The 15,778-nt window shown below is 46.8% G+C and overlaps 1 protein-coding gene across 1 annotated transcript in view; it reads right to left on the reverse strand.

Moving 5' to 3' along the window:
- The window catches only part of MTCL1 (microtubule crosslinking factor 1), a 112,940-nt gene that overhangs the window by 84,155 nt on the left and 13,007 nt on the right, over positions 1–15,778 (reverse strand). The gene's annotated exons all lie outside the window — the stretch shown is intronic.

The raw sequence follows: 15,778 nt of genomic DNA on the forward strand, positions 1-15,778 counted from the left end.
GGTCCAGCTCTGAGTACAATCGCAATAACTCTAAGAGGAACAAACTCACTAAGATAAACATGGATTGCCTCTCACACACACTCAGCCTTAAACTGCTTAAAACATGACACAGAGAAGTTGAAAACAAAAAAGCAGAAAAATTAAACTGGCAAAAAATGCTTCAAAAAAGCTGATGTAGCAAAATCAGTACAATATGACCCTGACAGCAGCATCAGACTATATTGTAATACAAGGCAAAAGCACTAACAGGGATAATGCATTTAGTAATAGAACAACCAGGACTCCCCTGGTGGTCCAAGGGTTAAGAATCCACCTTCCAGTGCAGGGGATGTAGTTCAATCCCTGGTCGGGGAACTAAGATCCCATGTGCCCTGGGACAACTGAGCCTTCGTGCTCTAGGGTCCATGCGCCACATGGAGGAGCCCACATAGCCAACCTATGATGACCATGAATTTTTATGCACCCAATACTAAAGTAGCAAACACTTTCCCAAACCAAATTCACTTCATTCTGCTGAAATGGTCCCCAAAAGCCAGAGACAAGAAAAGTCAGCCCAGTGGTCAGACCAGTCCACAGGTGGGACATACCATGGCCTTGAGTGAGTTTAATCATTATTTTTTTAAAAATCATTATTTTCATTACAGAAATGAGATGATCTGGGGGAGTTAAAAGTGAGCAGAAGGTGGTCTGGCGGTTAAGAATCCACCTGCCAATGCAGGGGACATGGGTTCAGTCCCTGGTCCAGGAAGATCACACACGCCATGGGGTAACTAAGCCCGTGGACCACAACTAGTGAAGGCCGTGCCCTGAAACGAGAGAAGCCACGGCAGTGAGAGGCCCGTGCGCTACAACTGGAGGGGAGCCCCTGCCTGATGCCACCAGAGAAAGCCCCCATGCAGCATGCAGCAGCAGAGACCTAGTGCAGCCAAAAATGAATTTTTAAAAATATATACTGATAAATAAAAGTGAACAGGAAGGTCATGGGCTATTCAAGAGTGACAAAAAAAATCATGGATCTAGACTTCATTCAAAAGACTAGACCTATAGAATAAATTAGAATTAGCCAACTGTGGGGAAAATCAGCTATTTTATGGTTTCACCTGATTGATTCCCATTTGTTTAATGTAAAAATCATAGCTTTATATACATTCAATTCAAGAGTGCCCTTTTACCCTCCCCTCCTTTTTTTTGGCTGTGCCTCACAGCATGTGGGATCTTAGTTCCCTGACCAGGGATTGAACTCATGCCCCCTGTACTGGACCATCAGGAAAGTCTTAAGAGTGCCTTTTACTGACAGTATGTTCAGTTGATTAAAACAGAGAGAGGCTCAGAGGCCCCCAGGAGGACAGGAGAGATGACCACATGGCCACCTGCCCTCTAATGTGGGTTCCTACCCCGCTGGTCACCTGGGATAGCAGAGTTACATACAAACAACACAATCCACAACAGCTAGACGTGTGCACACTGCAGATAAGCAAAGGGGGAAAGAACAGGCAAGGGCAAAGGAAATTAAAGGCGCAGAGAGGGGCGGAGTGAATTTGATGAGTGGAAGGATCTAGTGAACCTGAGACAGATGAAGGCCCCTGTCATGGGAAGGCTAGAATCCGGCCTCTGATGTGTTTTAGGAAAACTATCATTAGTGGCCAGGAAGCCACACAGTCACGGCCCTTGATGGCTGCTGTGGTCATAAATCCACACCTGAGGCAGGGCACCAACTCGCCCCCGCGGGCAGTTACCTGGCTGCTCACTCGTCTAGGGCCTCCGCTTTGATGGGAAGAGGTCAGGCCAAGGCCTTGTCTTCCCCAGACGACTGTCCTGCAAACTCTGACTTCACCCCTTGTTAACCTGAGCCACCCTCAGCATCAGTCCTGGGTGGGAACTACCTAGCCACATTTATGGAGCTTCTCCAGACACCATCCTCTCACGGTCAGTGACCGCAGCTGATCTGAAAGCACCACGAAGTTTTATAAAACACAGATGCCAGAGAAACGGAGCAAAACAAAACCCTCAAATGCCTGGGTCCCACCTGAAGAGGTTCGAATGTAACGGGCCAGGGGGTGCCCCGGGCATCGGGATTCATAAGTACCCCCTGGAAGTTCTACCAGGCAGCCGGGAACAGCATCACTGGGCTCGAGAGCTCAGTCCTCCGCATGCATTTATATGATCCCTTTCATCACCTGAAAAAAGCTGGGGAGCAGGGCACACCTTATCCCCCCTGCTCTGGGCACTGCTGGTCTCTAATCCTCTTGCAAAGAAAGATGCAAACGTCTACCCCCTATTTCACAGGGCACCTTGGAGATGTTCTGCGAGAGGCCAAGAGCAGAGGCGAATGTGCAGCGCCTGCTGTCTGCCCGCCTTGTCGCCAGCCCATCCCAGGGGAAATCTAATGATGAGCCAAGCTCAGACACTGCTGGGGAGACAGAGGAATGAGATGTGAGATAGGAGACAAGAAGCTTTCCGAACGTATCAGAATCACCTGCGCAGCCCCTCATGATCACATCACACACACACACACCCTTGAGAGGAAGAACCGGACTCTGTCGTCCAGGTCAGGGTCTTGTGAACAGCATGACACACCCTCGGGTCAGCTCGTATGCTTCCCTCCGAAGCTCCAGGGTCCGGGGTGGCGGAAGGACAGGGAGATGTCCAGACAGCCTGTGCATCTGGTGTCTCTTCAAGCCACCGGAGCTCAACTACGGGTGACCTACCCCCCACCCCAAGGACACCTGCCTTTGCCCATAGACACAGGCACAAATGGGGAGCTGTCACTGCATCCAGTGGGCAGAGGCCAGAGATGCTGTTACATGTCCAACAGGACACAGGATGTCCCCCTCAAACACTGCAGAGCTGCAGTTGATGACCCTCCCTGAGCAGACCGCACAGTAATAGACAACAGGGGGTTATGTGGCACCTGGGCCCCTCACTCAGTGACGCTGTGAGTAACCTGGTTTAAAATAAATCCAAACAAATCCTAAAACCCTACACCCGAGAACCCCTGGAAACAAAAGACTATCCCAGTGACACTTTGAAGTTGAAAAGGAAGCGAGCGGCCTGACCGTGGACTCAGCTGGCCAGAAGGAAGGCGTCTCTGTTTCAGAAGGGTTCCAGGAGAACCGTGTAAAGCCCTCCATCATTAAAGTGTTTGAAACACACGTATTAGAACAAAACAGACAGGCACGTCTTGCATAAAATCATATCTTTAAGCTATCTTGTTTACTAGGATTCACAGGAAGTAATAAATGGAGGATTTTTTTGGAAGTGACTTTGTTTCACTCATGGAAGAGAACTGTTGCAAATAAGCACAGAGGATGGAACATTCACAAGCCTCCTCGCAGCCCCCCTCCCAGTGCCTCATGCATCAGTCCTGTGGGGCTGCCTGGTGCCCCAGTGTCCCATAATTTCTCCCTCCAGTTCCCAGCCCTGCTCAAATTCCAAGAGACCTCCAGCCCAAGAGAAGAGGCCGTGTGTGATGGGAGGACCACCGACTGGGGCTCCTTGAGGTCCTCAGGGTGAGATCAATCACACAAGTACAGGCCTGATGAGCAAACACGGCCTTGCCTGGGCGCCCGGCTCCCATCTGCCTCTACAGACAGACAGCATCTGTGCTCACGTGCCAGCCATCTGATGAGTGCTCCCACGTTTTGGACATTCCCTCATCCCGGCCATTCTGCTGTGGGTCATAGAGGAGAGTATCTGTGATGCTGGGGGAAAACTCAGAGCCAAGCCTCCCACACGAGCCTTTTCTCTGCACAAAAACTGGCCAACCCAAGGGGAAGCGCCCTGGGGGCTCAGGCCTCCCACTCCTTTCTCAGAGGCTCATCCTAAGTCAGAGATTCAAACACTGGCGATCAACTGCTCAGCAGGAAGACACTCTGCACAGATGCGTAAATACACAGATAACTTGGCGCCTTCTCAATGCTGACTAATTTCTGACAACTAAAGGGAAAAAAATGAAAGCGGCTTCTTTGGCTCATAATCATACCATTCAACACTTGATGGTTCTCACTTGAGTTAGAGAAATGCCAAGAAAGGATACTTGAGAAACAGCCACACCAACCGGTCAGCATCCTCTAAGCATTTCTGTTTCTCTGACTCTTGATTCCTCATTTGAGGATAAAAGTTGCCCAAGTCATACAACGTCACTAACAACACACACAGAATGTAAATTTGACGGATCCCCACCTCAAAAGTAAACTTTAAAAAGAGAAGTATTTGTTATCTACTCCTGTAGCACCTTGTGGCTCAGATGGTAAAGAATCTGCCTGCAATGCAGGAGACCTGGGCTGGGAAGATCCCCTGGAGAAGGAAATGGCAACCTACTCCAGTACTCTTGCCTGGGAAATCTCATGGACACAGGAACCTGGCAGGCTACAGTCCGTGGGACCACAGAGAGTCAGACACAACTGAGCAATGAGAACTTTTACACTTTTTCATTCCCGTAGCACAAACTGGATGCACTTAACTGCCCAGGGGCATTAAAATTATCCAGAAGTATGTGCTCTCACTACATTTGCATTATTTAAGAAAAATGTGAACGGTGTCCATTTCACTGAAATTCACAAACTCCCTTCATCAACAGCAAGTGACAAGCAGACAGCCGCCCTCCAAGTTCTGAAAGACTCCCACATGCCAGGAAATCTGTGCTGACGGCAGAGGAGGGGCAGGGGTCTCACCTCTCTGGGGGAGTGAGTGTGGCCTGATGCTGATGGCCACTCGCACAGCATCACTGCTCTCACACACTGCAGTCTGAAAGGCCACCTGAATGCCCACAGGGACACAAGAAACAGGCTGAGAGGAGGCCCCTGCTCACAGGGACAACTGGTGTGGCACAACCACGGGGAGGGGTAGACCCCCAAGCCAGGCTGAAGGTCCCTCATCACTGACCCAACAGGTGATCAGATGGCCCACGGGCATCGTCCAAGTACTTGACCTCGAGTGGAACCACAGGTCTATACGCCCTGCCCTGAGGTACTCATTTACAGTCAGAAATTCCTTGCCAAGGGATTTTAAGACTGTTATAGCTTTTTCTCAAGGAAAAGATAAAGGTGATAAAACCTTCACTCATTCAACAAATATTTAGTGAGTGCTTGACAAAGGCAAGGACAGGCAGACACACGTATATATTCAATAAATCAGAAATGCCATGGAGGGATCCTGCAAGACCTTCAAACTGCTGGTTGGAGGAGTGGACACCCACCAAGAAAGCACTTTCAAGATCTATACGCTCAGTGGTCAAGGCTGTGTGGGCAGAGATCAAGGGAACAGCACCACATCCAGAAAGAGATCTGCACACACACATCCCCTGATTTCCGACAGAGGTACAAAGTAATTCAACGGAGCAAAGACAGCCTTTTCAAGAAATGGTGCCAGAAAAAATGGAGGCTCAGAGACAAGAAAAAAACCTTGACCTGAGTCTCACACCTTATACAAAAATGAACTCAAAACGGACACCATGGATTAAAATGTAACACTTTCAAGAAAAAAAAAACAACACACAAGGAGAAAATATTCAGAATCTAGGGCTAGGCAAAGAGCTCTGGAATTGATACCATAAAAGGAAATATTTATAAATTGAACTTCATCAAAATTAAAAACACTTGCCCGGGGAAGACCCTGCTGAAAGGAAGAAAGACAAATGGCAGAGTGGGAGAAAATTATTTGTTAACCATATAGCCAACCAAGGGCTAGTATCTAGAACTCAAAACTCAACAGTTAAAAAAAAAAAATCACACACACAGTAAAATAACCAAGCAAATCGAATTAGAAAATGGGCAAAAACCATGAAGACACCAAAAAGGACATGAAGATGGTGAATATGACACGAAAAGTTACCAATGTCATTAGCCACTAGGGAAATGCACATTAAAGCCACAATGATGTATTACCTATGAGAATGGATGAAATAAAACAGTGACGATGCCAAATGCTGATGAGGATGCAGCACTCCTGCACCCCTGGCGAGAACTTGAAGTCATGCAACCACTTTGGAAAACAGAAAAACAGCTGGGCACGTTCTTTAAAACAACAACAACAACAACGAAATATTCAACTCCTATATGGCCCAGGAACCAAGCAACTGTATTCATACAGCCCCGAACTAGAAACAACCCAGATGTCCTTCAACTAGCGACTGGTTAAAGCCCCTGTGATGCATGGTCACCATGGACCACCCCGCAGCTATACAAAGGCACAGACCATGGATATGTACACAATCTGGGTGAGCTCAAGAGACTGATGCGGAGTGAAAAAGCTAATCCTCAGAGGTTACATGCTGTGTGTCTCCATTCATGTCACAGTCTTGAAATGACAAAACTATGGAAACGGGGACCCAACCGTGGGTGCCGGGGGTGCGTGGTGGCGGTAGGGACAGGAGGGGAAGTGGGTGTGGCCATAAAAGGTCCAAATGAGGGACCCCAATGGTCAGGAAACCTGAAACCATTCTGTAGGTTGACTGAATCAACCTGACACCCTAGTTTCAAGATCATACCAGAGTCTGAACTGGATAAAGGATACCTGGGACCTTGCTGAATTATTTCTTACAAACTGCAGGAGAATCTTCAAGGGCCTCAGGAAAGAGTTCAGAGAAAGGGTGCTAGGAAGGCTTCAAGGAGGAGGTAGCACTTCTGGGAGGATCTTCAAGGCGGGGCCCCGTGTCACCAGTAAAGGCGAGACTTAGGTACAGCCTGGAGGGGTGCAGGGGGAGGGGGCGTGCCCTCTCTCGTCAAACGTGAACTCTGCCCTCCTTTCTATAATTTTCTCAGCAGAGAAGCAGTGCAATGGATACTTCCAGAAGCAGAAATTCACTTTATAAAGAAGCATTATGAGTCAGAAAGACATGGATGCCTTTCCTCATGGACTCCCTGCTCCTCCAGCGGCTGCCCCAATGGTGCCCTGGTCTGGGGGCTGCACAGAGCTTCCTTCCAGTACATACCTGGCCACCAGCCTCTTCCTTGCACATACACAGCGCAGGAGGCGGCCAGGTTCCAGCTAAGGTCCAGAGGACAGAGGAGAGCTGCTGGGTCAGGGGCCTGGGTCAGTCCAGCCTGGCCAGGACTCCGGTGAGGGGGTCACTGACCTTCACTTGCCTCATAGAAAACCCATAATTTAATTCCCATCCTGGTTTCCACAAAAAATTGCTCCACGGCTAGGCCCAGGGAGCAGCAAGCCCCCAACAGGCCCTCACCCAGCCCTTCCAGCAACAGTGAATCAGCCATTAGCACTGTCTATGGTTGTTTAACTGCACACACACCCCCTTTCTTCCCAGACACCAATGGTGCCATTTACAGCTGAAGCCCTCAAAGCGGCTCCTGCCAAAGCTCCTCATGCCTGCTGCTGCTGCTCACCCTCCAGCCCCTGAACTCTGCGTTCCCCGCTTGGGGCCCGTGCCCTTGTGGATGGGGCTCTAGTCCATCCCACCCCTGCTCTCGGGTGTGGGCAGGACACAGGAAGACCGTTTCCCAGATCCCTGTGCAGACACTGTATGCACACACACACATGCACACACACACACACATGCCCTAACCCTAACACACACACGCACCCCAAGCTCTTCTCAGGTCTCACATTTGGGAAGCAGACTTAACCAGACAACCTGATTCCCCCTGCTCCTCTCTCTCATCCCATGTCACCGCATTACTAAGGTAGCAGGACACTCAGAACACCAGACTGCTCTCCCTGTCCTGCTCTTCAGCTTGTTATCCTCTCCCCGAACTCAGCAAAGGACAGCAGGTGCTGCGTGTTCCCTGAGGCGTCCACACAGCCTGCTCCTCCTCCTGCCCACTGCTGACCGGCCAGGGCTGAGGCCTGAGCGAAGCCACGGAGGCTGATGACAGCCCGGCCAGGGTCTGGGTGGCACCCTGGCACAAGGACTCTGCCCAGAGATGCTTCACACAGCCTCACCCACGAACATCTTTCCCTTACAAGGGGGACCATGAACTCTGAAACTACAGACAATGCTATTTCATTAAAGCGTAGCATGAGACCAATAAAACCATTTATTATGTTTGTACACCTTTGTTTCCAGACTTCATGGCTGCCTGAGTTTATTATGACACGCAGAGAAAAGTCCTCACCCACTGGGTGAGCAAAACGAGAAAGACCGTCATAGTCTATTCGGGCTGCTCTGACAAACACCAAAAACGGGGGAACAGAGAACTTCGAGAACAGACGTTATTTCTTACAGTCCTGGAGGATGAGAAATCTAAGATCCAGGTGCTGCCAGATTCGGTTCTGATGGGGACCCACTTTCTGACTCTTAAGACAGCCGGGTCCCCCTGTGTCCTCACATGACGGACAGGAGAGGGCCCCCGGACGAAGTCCCTCTGATGAGGACTCTGATCCTCGGAAAGTGGGTGGGGCTCTGCTCTCATGACCCAGTCACCTCCTGAAGGCTCCACCTCCTCATAGCGTCAGATCGGGGATTAGGATTTACCCTGAGTCTGGGGGTGCCACAGACATTCAGCCTACAGCAGACACCCAAGAGAAGACAGTGAGGCGAAGGCAAGACGTGGAGAAGCTATTGCTAAGGAAAGGTTCTGAGGTCAGCGGGGGAGCCACAGAAAGAGGCAGGGACACAAGTGATGGGTCAGGAGGAGGAGGACACATGGGGTTGTTCTGGGGCCCCAGGGCTGCAACCCCGGCGCTTCCGCTAAACCCTGAAGGGTCACATCCTGTTTTGGCAACGCGGCACAGGGAGCGATCGTGAGTCCTGCCCCCCAGTAAACAGCTCAGAATGCTGGAGAAAATGTAACGAGCAAACATTTTTGCACAGCTGAACTCACACACACAAAGAAGATTCCCCAGTGTCCACAACGCCCAAGGGATAACCAGAGCATGAGCACAAGGGTGTGTATTAAGGGGGAGGAGAGGAGGCCGAGAGTTACCAGAAATAGGCCAGGGGCATGAGAAGAGGCTTTGATCAACGCGCCCAAGCAACCCACTGCAGAGACGCACCCTTCCTGAAAGGAAACTAAAAATCAGCCGGAGATGGGGACAGAAAGCGTCTGCTCAAGACACTGGATGGTGGGGGGAAGGTCTATGCCACATGCAAGGTCAGTGTTCAACTGACGCACCCATTTGGTACACAGATCCATGAGGCCAAAATTAAGAGCTGTATTTGGACCAATGATACCACCAAGGCCTCCAAAAAAGATCAACGTTAAAACTCACTAGGAGGACGTTGCAACAAACTTCATGGAATTCCCACTCAGAAGGGCTCATAATCCACGTAACAGTCACCAGATCTAAACTGAACACTTAGTAACACCAAGAACTCAAGATAAACAGAACAAACTGAAAAAGACTATGACTTTAAAATGTTTGAAGATTTAAAGCAAAAACCATGTGTATGTGTGTGCTCGGTCGTGTCTGACTCTTTGCAGTAGACTCCTCTGTCCGTGAAATTTTCCAAGCAAAAATACTGGAGTGGGTTGCTATTTCCTTCTCCAGGGGATTTTTCCCAACCCAGGGACTGAACTCCCGTCTCCCACATCTCTTGCATTGCAAGCAAATTCTTTTCCACTGACCCACCTGGAAAGTCCAAGAACTATGAGATGATGAGAAAAAGATAATATATGAAAAAGATCAAGCTTTTTTAAACCTCTGGAATGTAAACTCACTGAAATGAAAAGTTGGTGGATGAATAAAACTAATTATTATGTAAAGAAGAGAATTAATAATCTGGATAAGAAGTGAAGAAATTATCCAGAATGTACCATACAGAGACAAAAATGCCTTAAAAAATATATAGGTGAGTAAGATGGAGGATGGAGTAAGAATGGCCATCATAAGAAAGTCCCACAAAGACTAATAGGAAGGAATTCTAGAAGAAACACAGAGAATGGGAAAGAAACATGATTCAAAGAGACAGTTTCATTATAGAACACTATTCAAAGAGTGAGAATTTTTCAGATTTTATGAAAGCCACACCCTCAGACTGACAAAGAATGTTGAGCCAAATAAAAATAAATCGAGATACATCTGATTCAAACTGCAGAATACCAAACACAAAGAGAATAGTGTAAAAGCAACCAGGAAGCAAAGACAGGTTATCTACCAAGATGAGAGTATCTGACAGCAGATCTCTTGATAGCAAACTAGAGTCAAAAGATAATAAAAATATTACCTTCAAAATGTTAGAATTCTATACCCAATTAAATAGCTTTCAAGACTGAGTATGAAATAAAAGCATATTAGACAATATCGTTTACTGAAAAAGGAATGACTAAAAGATATATTAATAGGTCAGTGAGAAGGAAACTGAATTAGAAGGAGCAACACTCAAGAAGCAACGATAGCAGGTTGGAAAATGTGCAAATGAATCTAAATAACAGCATGAGTTATTAGTCAACTTGGGGGGCAGCTGATTTTAAAAAGATGAAACCAGAATGGTACTAGGTAACAATAGTATGAAAGATGGGAGTTGACTGGAGTTGAAGCTTTCTAAGATGCTTGTATTATTCAGGAAAAGAATATGGACAGTGATTAGTTTGGGATATTAAGACAAACATGCATGGTAAAAATATAAGTATCAGCAAAAGTGTAATGTATGGTTTCCTAACCAAGAGAGAGAACATGAGAATTGCAAATTTAATTAAAGAGAAATCAATATTAAAAATAGAAAAAAAGATGGTAGGCAGCCTTTCCCTGCATCGCCACCACTCAGGCCCCTCCCTAGTCTGTCATGCCCTCCAACCCCTGGGAGCAGCTGGGATGGGGTCCCCTGGGTCTTACCGACCCCTCCCCTTTCTTTCTGCTCTTGTTGCAGCTGGCTGTAATGCTTTTTAATAAAAATGTTTTTAAAAAGAGAAAAAAAATAGAAAAAAGAAAAGGCATGGAAGATAGCAGAAAATACAATGACAGAAATAAGTTCAAATACATTAATAGCCACAAAAAATGTAACTGGATTAAATTCACAAGTTTTGAAAAAAGAGATTCCCAGATTCCAGTTTTTAAAAGGTAGCTATAGTCCATTCACAAAAAATACACCTAAAACATAGTGGTGCGGAAACAACAGACGAGAATCACCAAAAAGTCTGTAGGAGGTAAATACTAACTAAAAGAAATTTGGCATGGATGATAAAAGCAGACAAATAGGCTTAACAGGAAAAAGCAAGACATTAGAATAAAGAGGTCATTATGAAATGATAAAGGGAACAATTCATTACCAAATAAAGGTTCTAAATCTTTATGAATTCATATTCAAAATCTATAAATCAAAGTTTGACAGAATATAAGAAGAAAATTTAAATGTAAAATTATAATGGGTGATTTTAATACATCTTTATCCTAAAGAGATATTTAACAGACAAAACTGTAAAGGATATAGAAAATTTGAACAACACAATTAACAAGTGATCTGATACACATTTTTTCCCAAATTGTGGCAATCTAGTAATGGATTTGAACTTACAAATACCATTAAAAAAAAAATAGAACAGAACTGAAAATACCAGAATATATCCCATATGGCAAAAAATAAGCATTACTTTGTAAAAACTTTTGATCTGTATATTAAGTGATGATATAAAATGTTCTTTCTGCTGTAAGTATAGTTCAAGTTGGAAAGTCTTCAATCTAATGGATTCAAAGTCTTCATCCCAAAACTGGAGCATACATATTCCTCTCAAGCACTCACAAAACAGTTGCAAGGACTTCCCTGGTGGTACAGTGGATAGGAGTCTCCCTACCAAGGCAGGGAACATGGGTTCAATCCCTGATCTGGGAAGATTCAACACGCTGCAGAGCAACTAAGCCCGTGTGCCACAGCTACTGAGCCCACCAGCCCTAGAGCCGCTGCTCCACAATAGAAGCCACTCCAATGAGAAGTCCGTGCAGCAAAGAGTAGCCCCCACTCACTGCAACTAGAGAAAGCCCATTGCATAGCAACGAAGACCCAGTGTAACTAAAATAGACTAATTTAAAAACAGAAACAGTTATAAAATCTGACCATTTATTTGGCACAAAGGAGTCTCAGCCAAACCCAGAGAATCAATATCATGTCCTGAATAGTGATGAAGGATGTCCCACAAGAGCTATCTGACAGCTAGTTGGTTCCCTGTGGCTCCATCCACCAACCCTAGTTCCCTGTTATGATCCAAAACTTGCCTCTCTTGAAAGTGCAGATTAACTGGCCGGTTATTATTTGTGTCTAGCGTGCATTTAAGAAACTTTCTGGTAGAAAGAAATACAGTGAAAGCACCTGGGCAATCTTTACGAAGCTGAAAGTCCACTAAGGTTAACCGTTTCAACCTTTTTGAGATATTCCACCGTACAGAGACTACTAGAAGAAATGTACCCAAAAGGGGGGTCAAAAAATTCGAGTTTTGCACAAGTGAAGGGGTATATGGGAATCTGGGTGCATGGACAGGATGTGAACAACACAGGAAGTCAGTGAGCTGGCTGACCAGAAGGGACAATTCCAGAGGGTTAATCCTGCCAGGCCTCTTTAAGCATCTCTTCTATCCATGGAGAAAGTGACACACCTCTAGGAGTTCGAGGCCCAGAGGGCATGTCTCTTCTCATCCTTCTCAACTGCCTTTCAGTTCATTGCAGAGGTTAGTGCCTTGGGATGGGAAACCGAGATGGACCAGGCAGGAAAGGACCTGTGTCACGCTAAAGGGCTAGACAACGTGCCAAGGCAAGTTTGTCTGTTTAAGTCCTGTGCAAACTGTCGGATTGGGGGGATACAGAAGGTAAAACAGAAGGGGCAGTTAGAAGTGCTGCATCCCTGAATGTGGTGACTGGAGTGTCAGCCCTCAAAATATTCACTGGAGAGATGGGTGAAAGGACGGATAGAAGAAAGTCACAAAGTTTAAATGAGGTTAAAATGAACTGTCTTAAAGTGTACAGTCCAGTGGCCTTTGGCACACTCACAATGTTGTGCAAACCACCTCTACCCAGTTCCAAAACACTGTCATCACCCAAGAGGAAACCCCAGTCGGTCTCCCTCTTCCCCAGCCCCTAATCTGCTATCTGTGGATTTACCTATCTGAACATTTCTGATAAATGTATTTGTACAACACCTGGCTTCTTTCACTTGGTATAATTTTAAGGTTCAACCCTGTAGCACATACCAATGAAAAAGAATTTCTAAGACCGTGAACTCAGAGCAGCAGGGGGAGCAGGAAGGGTAAGGATAATTGCCAGCCATTAAGCCCGGGTGACTTAAAGGACAGTGGCACCGTTAACACAGCTGGAAAGACAAGAGTGTGGTGCAGGAGGGGGTGAAGGGGACAAGTCTGTTCCTGCACAGAGTGAGTTTGCAGAGCGAGGAGACACACACCCTGGAGGAGTCCCCCAGGCGCTGAAAGCACGGTCTGCAGAGAGAAGCTGCAACCGCCGAGATCCACCGTCTCACCGTCCTCCGAGGCTGGGGTGCAGACACATCCACACCCAGGTCTGTGGTGGAGATGCACAAACCGCCCTGGACCGTCTCAGAATGTGGCTCATCATCCATTTACCAGCCCTCAGGGGTGAACGATCACCAGCACGGCTCAAGACGGAGAAAACACTATCTCTCTCTAGAGCAAAACCTACGGCTAAGTCTATGCTGGCTTTGGTACAAAGCAGCCATTCACGGAGACCCCGGCTCGAATGTTCCGATGAACATTGTCTTCGCGACCTCTGAACTGGTGCACCCTGCTGCACCCAGAACGGCCCACCAGCCCCCGACCCTCCTCAGACTCTCAGTCTTGGGACTCCTTGAGCATTTCGGTGTCAGAATGTGGCCCCACCAGTCTGACTGCCACTCTGGAGGTAAGAGCACAGTGATTGTGTTCCAGATGAGCGACCCCTCTGAGTAATTTTAAGCCGTAAAGAAAGGGAGGGGCTGACCCCCCACTCCCTCCTCAGACCAGCCTGAGCCTCCACCATCAGTGGTCATTTCTCTCCCCAGAGAGCTATTTGTGACTTGACGTCAGGTCCTTCACAAATCCATTTCAGCTGGGGAAAAAGAATCCCTGCCTGCTTTAAATACACATATTTACTTATATATATAATTTATATATTTATACACAAACGTTGTTGTTGTTTAGTCACTAAGTCATGTCCGATTCTTTTGCAACCCCTGGACTGTAGCCCATCAGGCTCCTCTGTCCACGGGATTCTCCAGGCAAGAATACTGGAGTGGGTTGCCATTTCTTCCTCCAGTGGATTTTCCCGACCCAGGGGTTGAACCTGCATCTCCTATATTGGCAGGCAGATTCTTTATCACTGAGCTACTAGGGAAGTCCATACATAAAACATACACGTGTATAAAACTTAAAAATATACTTCAAAGTTGTCTTTTGTACCCTCAAGGTCAGGCTCAAACTGGAAATCTTGGGAAAAGAAATCATTACAGCCTGCCTCCTAGCAAATTCGGACCAAAAGGAAAAGAGGGAAAAAAAGTTATTAGGATGCATAAGTGTAGAGGCGAGTGGTCACAGCCAGACGAGGGTCATTAAGCAGGACAGAACCTTCCAGGCTCCCCATCTCCTCCTCTGTGAAGCTCTCACTTGCATCCCCCACTCACCCGGAAAGTCCCCGACAACCCTTGGGATTCAGGCCCTTGTGGGAACCCCCCACAGTGACCCAGACAGACAGAACCTGGTCCATAGAGCCCGAGTCCCACGGGGCCATTCGCAAAGGGGGACAGTGACAAGACAAATAAATAGAACATGCAGTGTTTTCATGGAAGTGGCAACATACACAGAATTTACACAAATCCGTAACATGTTGGCTCAGTAAACACCTTGAAGGCAGGGCATCTGCCTCCCCAGGGCCCAGTCGAGGGTCTGAGTGAAGTGTGGGTGGAGCAGTAGATGGATTAGCAGCTGAATCATGAAGTGAATCCAAAGGAACCATGAAGTGCTAAGTGTTGGCACATAACATGCTGGCTTTTTAGCCATTATCTCAAACCCTCACCACAATTTGTACCTTCATCAATATGCAGGATATTTTCCAAGAGGACATTCAGCTTTAATCTTATACTGGATGTCAACAACAAAACGGGATTTGCATTACCGTTGCAAATGAAAAAAATACATATGCATTGTCTAGACCGCTTTGCTAGAACACAGTCACTCTCTGAAATGTAAAAGAAATCTATATTTAAATCATATTGGCTGCATAACAGACACAGGCAGCACACACCCACATCTGTTGACACAGATAATGGACAAGCATAACATATTTTCCAGCTCATTGGAAGAGAAGGCTCTCGAGAAAAAAGAGACTGCCTAATTTTGTATTCTAGTAATAATACACCCCACATGGACCCATAAAGGGAACTAACAGCCAGCTCATTGGAATGGAAATTATAAAAAATAGCTTGAGACCAGGGTTCAACAAGCCTTTTCCGTAAAGGGTCAGGGAGCAGATATTTCAGGCTTTACAAGAAACACAGCCTCGGTCACATCGTCATTGCTTTTTCAGCTTTGTTTCATACTTTTTTCCCAACTCTATAAAAAATGTAAAAACCATTCTTAGTTTCCAGGCCATACAAACAGTAGCTGGCCGTCCCCTGCCTTAAACCACAGTAAGACCAGGACACTTGGAAGCCACAGAGCAACTGAGTTCACGTGCCACAACTACTGAACTGGAGCTCTCGAGCCTGCATGCTGAAACTATTGAAATTCGCTGGCCTGGAGCCTGTGCTTGGCAATGAGAGAAGCCACTGCAATGACAAGCCTGTGTACTTCAACTAGAGAAGAGTCCCTGCTCGCCACAACTAGAGAAAGCCCACGTGCAGCAATGAAGACCCAGTGCAACCAAAATAAAAATACATTAATTTAAAAAA

The sequence above is a fragment of the Bison bison genome, unplaced genomic scaffold (genome assembly GCF_000754665.1).
Source record: "Bison bison bison isolate TAMUID 2011002044 unplaced genomic scaffold, Bison_UMD1.0 scf7180017864453, whole genome shotgun sequence".
Classification (NCBI taxonomy): domain Eukaryota; kingdom Metazoa; phylum Chordata; class Mammalia; order Artiodactyla; family Bovidae; genus Bison; species Bison bison.